Source organism: Leopardus geoffroyi, chromosome X (genome assembly GCF_018350155.1).
Source record: "Leopardus geoffroyi isolate Oge1 chromosome X, O.geoffroyi_Oge1_pat1.0, whole genome shotgun sequence".
Lineage (NCBI taxonomy): Eukaryota > Metazoa > Chordata > Mammalia > Carnivora > Felidae > Leopardus > Leopardus geoffroyi.
The window spans coordinates 14765380-14774173 of record NC_059343.1 but is presented as its reverse complement, the minus strand read 5'-3'; positions in this window follow the sequence as shown (position 1 = coordinate 14774173).

Below are 8794 nucleotides of genomic sequence, written 5' to 3'. Positions count from 1 at the left end.
CTTGTCTACTTTCACTGTGTCCTGTGTTCAAAGTTTGCAGGAGTTTGCTTGACGGGTTATTTTTAGTCATTTACACAAACATGTAAAGGTCCATTTGCTCAACAAATGAATACGTGTTGGTGCCTATAATCAATGTGTTAACTTCACTGATGGCCCTTACCCTTGAGATTGCTTGTTTATTTGTCTGCAGACTGTATGCATCTAGCACAGGACCTGGCACATAGGGGGGCTCAGTAAATACTTCTTGCCTGGATGGGAAATGAATGTGCAAGGTGTTACAATGTGTCTGGCATTACAATGCCAGATGCTGGCTTTAGACAGGTTGTGTGGACCAGCCTGAGAGGGGGTTATGGCTGGCTGGTGGGGTTGTTTTCCACTCACTTTACAGTCCGCCGCTCTTTAAGTTAGTCACAGTCCCAGAAAGGGGCAGAGCCAAATTTAATCCAGATCCCCTGACTCCCCATGCTTTCTCTATTATTCTCTATTCCGGAAACCATGTATGTTGGAAATAGAGGTACTGCTATCAAACCTGTACAGAATGATTTGAATTGTGATTGTATCTTTCTGAATTCAAGCATTTGAATGCCAAAGTGCCCAAAGCATTGCCTTTTATTCTTTCCATCAACTTGTTCATTAACTCAACATTACAGTTGTTCTCCATTTTTAAAAATCTTGATGAGACTGTGCAGATTCTAAAGCATTCTTAATTTACCCTATTATTTCAAAGAAGTAATTTAAAATATTTTAAAAGAGTAGCCTTTATTTTTGAGTTTCTTTAACGTGTGTTTGTTTTGTGTTGTTTTTTAATGGGTTTAGATCAGTGTTTCTCAACGTTTTGTTTCTTTTTTGTTATCGATTGAGGTACAATTGACATATAACATTAGTTTCGGGCGAACGACGTAGTGATTCAATATTTGTATATATTGCAAAATGTTCATCACAGTAAGTCTAGTTAGCATCCATCACCACACATAGCTACAAAGAATTTTTTTCCTGTGATGCGAACTTTTAAGATTTGCTCTCTTAGTGGCTTACAAATATACGATATAGTATTAGTAACCATAGTCAGTATGCTGTACATTACATCTCCAAGGACTTGTTTATCTTATAACTGCAAGTTTGTGCCTTTTGACCACCTTCCCCCATTTCAGCCTTCCCCTCCCCCACCCCGCAACCACCAGTTTGTCCTATTTGTGAGTTTGGTTTTTCTTTCCTCCTTTTTTTTTAATGTTTACTTATTTCTGAGAGAGAGAGAGACAGAGAGAGAGAGCACGCCAGTCAGAGTGGGGGAGGGGCAGAGAGAGAGGGAGAGAGAGAATCCCAAGCAGGCGCCGCACTGTCAGTGCAGAGCCCAACTCAGGGCTCAAACTCATGATCTGTGAGATCATGACCCGAGCCAAAATCGGATGCTTAACCAACTGAGCCACCCAGGCGCCCCAAGTTTGGTTTTTCTTTTCTTTTTTTAAAAAAAAATTTTTTTTTAACTTTTATTTATTATTGAGAGACAGAGAGACACAGAGTGTGAGCAGGGGAGGGGTAGAGAGAGGGGGAGACACAGAATCTGAAGCAGACTCCAGGCTCTGAGCTGTCAGCCCGGAGCCAGATGTGGGGCTCGAACTCACAACCTGCGAGATCATGACCTGAACTGAAGTCGGTCGCTTAACCAACTGAGCCACACAGGCGCCCCCCAAGTTTGGTTTTTCTCATGTGTGTTTTTCAATGAAGCAGTGTTGATTCTATATTTACACCTTTTGAATTAATCACTTAAAAATAAGTTTGCTCTTCTAGCTGCCTCTTTTGAGCATGGTCTTTCTTTTGGAGGTTTTTCTTTATTTTGCCAAAACCCTTTTGAGTTAAGGTCAGTCTTTTTTTTTTTTTTTTTTTTTTTTTTAAGTTTATGTATTTATTTTTGTTGGGGGGCAGAGAGGGAGAGAGAGAATCCCAAGCAGGCATTGCCTGATAGTGCAGAGCCCCATGCGGGGCTCCAAACCGTGAACAGTGAGATCATGACCTGAGCTAAAACCAAGAGTTGGACGCTTAACTGACTGAGCCGCCCAGGCGCCCCTAGTTCATGTCCGTCTTAAATTTCAGCATTGGGCAACCCATGAACTATCAGCAAGACTTCCTAAACTTTAACCTGCATCAGAACCTCCTAAAGGACTTGTTCAAACTCAGATTGCTAGGCACCACCTCAGTATTTCTGGTTCAGTGAGTCTGGGGTGAGGCCGGAGGCTTTGCCTTTCTGACAAGTTTACAAGTAAAGCAGACACTCCTGGTCTGAGGACCACACTTGAGAACTGCTGATCTAACAGATCTGGGCACTGCCATCAATATCTGCTGACATCATAAAATGAGGGACAAACAGGCATTATGTGCCTCCTGATGGGAGAACACATTATATGTACTACCCAGGAATTAGTCTTGCAGAAAAAAAAAAAAAAAAAAAAAGAACTTGGTTCTTACCAAGCTCTAAATTACCAATTTATAGAAAATATGAGGGACAGAGGAACACGTTAAACCGTGGGGATGACGTTAGCAAAGTCCAGACCATAGGCAACCAGAGTCCTCCAACTAATAAATTGCAAGGAAAAATGAAGAATGGAGGAGGAATCTATAGAGGAGAATGTATAGAGAGGAATCTCTATAAAAGAGACCTCAAAGGCATATCATCCAATTGCAGTGTGTGGACCTTATTTGCATCCTTTTTTACCTAAGTTGTAGAAAGATGTTTGATATTTTATGGGACAATTGGACATTTGAATAGTGAATGGATATTTGATATTAAGACATTTCTAATTATTTATTGAAATCAAATTATTTTTAATTATGTTATTGTGGTAGACAAGATAATGCCTTTCCCCCAAAGGGATCTACACCCTGATCCCTGGAACCTGTGAATATGCGGCAAAAGGGACTTCACAGATGTGATTAAGTTAAGGATCTCATATGGGGAAATGATTTTGGATTACTGAGGTGTGCCAAGTGTCATCGCAGGGTCCTTATAAAGGAAAGAGGGTTTAGGAGGGTCAGAGTCAGGGGAGATGTGATGATTGAAGCAAAGGTCAGAGTGAGAGAGAGGGAGACTGGAAGATGTTACACTGCTAGCTTTGCACATGAAGGAAGCAGCCACAAGCCAAAGAATGCAGGTGGTGTCTGGAAGCTGGAAAAGCAAGGAAACCACTTCTCTAGAACCTCCAAAAAGAGCATATCCCTACCTACCCATTTTGGACTTCTGACCTCTGGAACTATAATATGATAAACTCTCGTTGTTTTAAACTGATAAGTTTGTGGGAATTTGTTACAGCAGCATAAGAACAGCAATACAGTTAGTTTCTTTTTAAAGCTTATTTAATTATTTTTGAGAGAGACAGAGACAGTGCAAATGGGGGAGGAACAGAGAGAGAGGGAGAGAGAGAATGCCAAGCAGGCTCTGTGCTCACAGCGTAGAGCCCGATGCGGGGCTTGAACCCACGAAGCCAAAGCCAGGAGATCATGACCTGAGCCGGCACCAAGAGTCAGATGCTTAACTGGCTGAGCCACCCAGGAGCCCCAATACAGTTGTGTTATATAGAGAGTCGTCTTTTAGAGATATCTGATTAAATATTTACAAAATAAATGATATGGTGTCTAGAATCTGTTTCAATATAATAGGAGTCTGGGCAGATTACAGAGGGGTTTGGATGAGGCAGGATTGGCCATAATTGTGGGTGCTGAGTGATGGGTGCATAGGGTCCATTATAGTATTCTACTTTTGTGCATTTTAATTTACTTTGTTTATTTTTAAAGATTTTATTTTTAAGTAATCTCTACACCTAATGTGGGGCTTGAACTCACAACCCCGAGATTAAGAGTTTCATGCTCCACTCACTGAGCCAGTCAGATGCCCCTACTTTTGTGTATTTGAAAAATTAAACACATATACACACATAAGAAAAAAAAATAGTTAAGTTCAAGTATTAAGACTTAAAAGACTTCCGAAGACCTAGCTTGGTGAAATCCAAGCTGTACTAGGAGTGGTAACATAGCCAGAGTGAAAGTCTATTATCAGGACCAGAAGTGAGAGGGGCCATTCATCAAGGTGGCACTGGGGACTCCAGGAGACCTAAGGAGGCCAGCCCAGGAAAGACGGGGGCTGGGAGGGAAATGAATGTGTAAGGCCCCAGGGAAGTGAAAGAGGTAAACCAGCAAAGATACCAATATACACAAAAGAACAGAAAAAGAATTCAAAAGAATTGAACCCACCAAGGAGCAAAGGACATTGCATGCCTCACAGGGCAAGAAACGCTATGTGCTCTTAGGCTCCCAGTCACCTTTGCCCTCAAGGGTAGGCAGGTGACCACTTCGACCCACCATTTTCCCGGTTCCCTTGTACTCACGTTCCCCTGATTATACTCTTCCTTTTGTCAGATACCATTTCCTGCTATTTCCATTATTACCTATATTAGTTTGCCTTTCTACCTTTCCAATCAACTTCTCTTGGTTGTTTGCTTTTATTTATTTTTGATTTTGAATAAAGCAAAGCTTTCATTATCAAGATTATAAGGTTTAATATAATTGGAGGCCAAACTACTGCCTTAAAGAGAATTCATCATAAGAGAGGAAAGGAGAGGGATGCCTGGCTGGCTCAGTTGGAGGAGCATGTGACTCTTGATATTGGGGTCGTGAGTTCAAGTCCCGAATTGGGTGTAGAGGTTACTTAAAAAAAAAATTCTAGGGGCGCCTGGGTGGCTCAGTTGGTTAAGCCGCTGACTTCGGCTCAGGTCATGATCTCGCGGTCTGTGAGTTCAAGCCCCGCGTCGGGCTCTGTGCTGACAGCTCGGAGCCTGGAGCCTGTTTCAGATTCTGTGTCTCCCTCTCTCTGACCCTCCCCTGTTCATGCTCTGTCTCTCCCTATCTCAAAAATAAATAAAACGTTAAAAAAAAAAAAAAGAAAAAACAAAAAAAATTCTTTTTTTTTAATATATGAAATTTATTGTCAAATTGGTTTCCATACAACACCCAGTGCTCATCCCAAAAGATGCCCTCTTTAATACCCATCACCCATCCTCCCCTCCCTCCCACCCCCAATCAACCCTCAGTTTGTTCTCAGTTTTTAAGAGTCTTTTATGCTTTGGCTCTCTCCCACTCTAACCTCTTTTTAAAAAAAAAAAAAAATTCTTAAAAAAAAAGAAAAGAAGAAAATAATTGGAAGACACATTACAGTAGCTTTAATAAAAAGAACAGCTCGTGGGAAAGAGGGGACAGTGAAATCGTCTGCAAGACTTGCTAAGCATGAGGATGATGCTTCAACAACAGGGGTGAATCTTGGGGACATAATGTGAAGTGAAAGAAGCCAGATGGAAAACAGAACGTACCGAGTAAGTCCATCTATAGGATATCCAAGAACAGGCAAAGTAATCTATAATGATAGAAGCCAGAATAATGGTTGCATGGTTGGGTGTGTGTGGGGTGGGTGTTCTTGACTGGGAGTGGCCATAAGATTTTTCTGGGGTGCTGAAAAGTATACCTTGATGTCGGTGTGATTACATAGGTGCATACCTGTGTTGAACTTAATGGGGTTGTACATTTATGATTTGTGCACTTTATTGCATGTAGGTTAAAGTTCAGCTGGGAAAAAAAAAAAAAAAAAAAAGCCCAGGATGAGACCACGTTTGTTGAAGTGGCCTTGTGGGGTTGTCCATCCAGTCGGTTCAATGCCCGCTCTGGTCCTCACCCCCCTCCCCGTGACCATCACAGCAAAACTGCTCTTGACTGTTTCCAGTATCTGCCTGCTCCGGCCCTAATTCTCCAGGTCAGCTGCCAGAGGCCCAGCGGCCTGCCAGCGCTCGCCCCATCTCGGGCTGCAGAGGTCCAGCTTCCAGTGGGAGAGGAGAGCAGAACCCTGCAAGCTGTAGCAGCAGCCAGAAGGGTTGCAGATGCCTTTTACAACTTCTCTTCTTAAAGGCTCCCTGTCATTCACTGAATAAGGTTCAGGCACCTTAGCCTGGCACTCAAAGTCCTCTCTAAATTGACCTTTCCTTAGTTTGTTTGGCACAACGAACCTTTCAGTGTTCAAGGACTTTTCACTACCTTGCATGCATGTTGTTCCCTATGAGCTTCCACGTCTACTTGGCAAACTTTTCATTCTCCCCTTTCAGTTCAAATGTCACCTTTTACTCTCTTAAGAAATAGGCACATGGGGAACTCATGGTGGAGTGTTCGTTGTCAACAAATAGACAGCATGTAGGTGCTTTTCACATGTTATCCTCTTTAACCTTCACTCTAAGACAATATATCGCCAGTTGATTTCATCCACTCATAGTTCACAGTATTATAATGACTTGTTTACACATGATCGGCTATGAACCCTGTAGGTGCTGTACACAGTGCCTCGAATATAAGTTCTTAAAGGGCTTACAGACCTGCTTGAAGACCCTGCACTATCTTCTCAATTAGTTGGCTCAAAACATGAAAAGAAAACCATCTCAATAATGGTCCCGGCAGGAACAGAAAGTACAATCACATGTGATTTTGAAGAGAATTGGATGAATTATTTACAGAGATGTGGGTAGATTTAAAGGAGCTAACAAGGGATATTGAGGTTGCCCAGGGATTAGGAAAAAATGGAAGATGGAAACTGTACCTGTTCCTCTCACTTCCTGAAGACCCAGCGAGGCTCAATCCCTGGAAGGAGAGCCCTTTCCTGGAGGTGTCATGGAGCCACCGCTACTGCCAGACTGAGATCCTAGGCAGGAAGGGAGTGGGGACAAAGTCTTCTCACACACTTGACTACAGTCACTCCTGACAGTACCTGCCGTTGGCCAAACCAGCTGTTGAGAGTGATAGGCTACTGAAGGTTAAGTCCCCTGGGGCACAGAATAAGGCAAAGAGGGTGAAAATTCATGGGGGTGGGGGATGGCTCAAATGCGGAATAACCAGTACAAAAAGTATAAAATCAAAATTGGGGTGCCTGGGTGGCTCAGTCGGTTAAGCATCCAACTTCAGCTCAGGTCATGATCTCATGGTTTGTGAGTTCGAGGCCCGCATTGGGCTCTATGCTGTCAGCACAGGGCCTGTTTCAGATCCTCTGTCTCCCTGTCTCTCTCTCTGCCCCTTACCTGCTCGAGCTCTCTCTGTCTCAAAAATAAATGAGTAAACATTTTAAAAAGTGTAAAATCAAAATTAATAAATGTTTTAATTAAATGTGCAAAGGATATTACATCAGCTGGTCAGCTAGGTATGCAATATTTTATGGGTACTTCTAAAAATGTTTGATTATGCTGAAGAGTGTGATAAACTCTACTTCTTTTGAAGATCTTAAAATCTCTGTGAGAGCGCTCTCTCTCTCCCTCTCTCTCCTCTTTGGACTGGGTGTAAGATTCTGGAGTGTTCAGTTTGTCTTATACATCTTGGTATCCCCACCTCTCGCAGAGCGGCATACAATAGCATTCAATGAATGTTTGGTGTTTGAATAAAGAACTGAGTGAATGTAATAAATGGCCAAGTACAGTTTATAATGTTGAGTTTATGCCAGTTTTCACAGCATATAGAATACTTGACTTGGCCAAAGTCAGCTTCAATTTCATACACTTTGTTGGTGAAAGACTAATTTATGTTTTTTTTTTTTTTTTTTTTAACATTTTTTTAAACGTGGGCTCCATTAAGGAAAGACCAGGGTTTGGTTTTCTGATAGATTTGGGTAGCACAGTCTCATCTGTGAAGTAAGTGTGGCAGATTTTATTACCCTTATTTTGAAGATGAAAAAAGCTGAGGCATGGTAAGATTCTAAAGAAAGATTTAAGACAAAAGTTTAAACCTCCTGATACAGCTGTGTCCTTTGACAAGACAGTCTTCTTGTTAGACTAGAGTCTCTCTTCATATCACAGCCTTCACCTCTTGATATTTTTCCAAAAAAGTTACTATTTTGAAGCTAGGAAAAGAGGTTTATTGTAATCATCAGCAATACTAAGAACAATTTATATCTTACTGAGATGTGTTCTTGGTTTAATGGGGAGAAACGGGCAATTTGTTAGAAACCAGGATCTGAAGATGTTTGTAAACTCAGTTACTATGTTAATTAGTTATTTAATACCTACTCTATGGATTTTTTCTACTAAGGTGGAAATACGACTGGTGAATTTATCAGGAATACCTTGGATCCCTAGCCTCTGCCAGGCTGAGTTAGGCTTCTGCGTTTTAGGGAGGAAGGAATGGGAAAACTAGAGGGAGACTTCCCTAAAATGGTAACTTTACCTATGCAAGTAATATCTCTTCAATATGAGCATGTGTGCTGATGGAAATCTAGGTTACATTTTGCTTATCTAGGAAAGTTCATCTTTTTATTCTGAGGGACTGATATTAAATTCTAAAGAAAGCTACAAAAGGAAGTAATCAAACATACTTGTGATATAGGAGTATTTTGCACTGGATTGGGGCAGAGTGAGGATGATATATCTTTTTTAAGGTCATCATAGATCTTGGGCTGAGCCAGAACTATAGGAGCAAGTGGATAGAAACAAATCAGATTTGAAAAACCATCATAAAAATTTGGATTTTACCAGCCTTAGTTCTTATTCTTTCAGTTCAGCTATTCTCCTTATTTTTGTTTTCTAGGCAAAATTAACTGAATTGGTCATAATAGGTATTCATCCATCCATTCAGTCATTCAACAAATATTTACCAAACTCCTATGTGCAAGGTGCTTCCATATAATGTAAAGAAAGTGATGTTTTGACCTATGCTAACAGCATTAAAAAGCAGTCTCAAGTTTACTTTGGCAAAGGGGGAAAAGGAAAAGCAGAGTATAAGTACATAA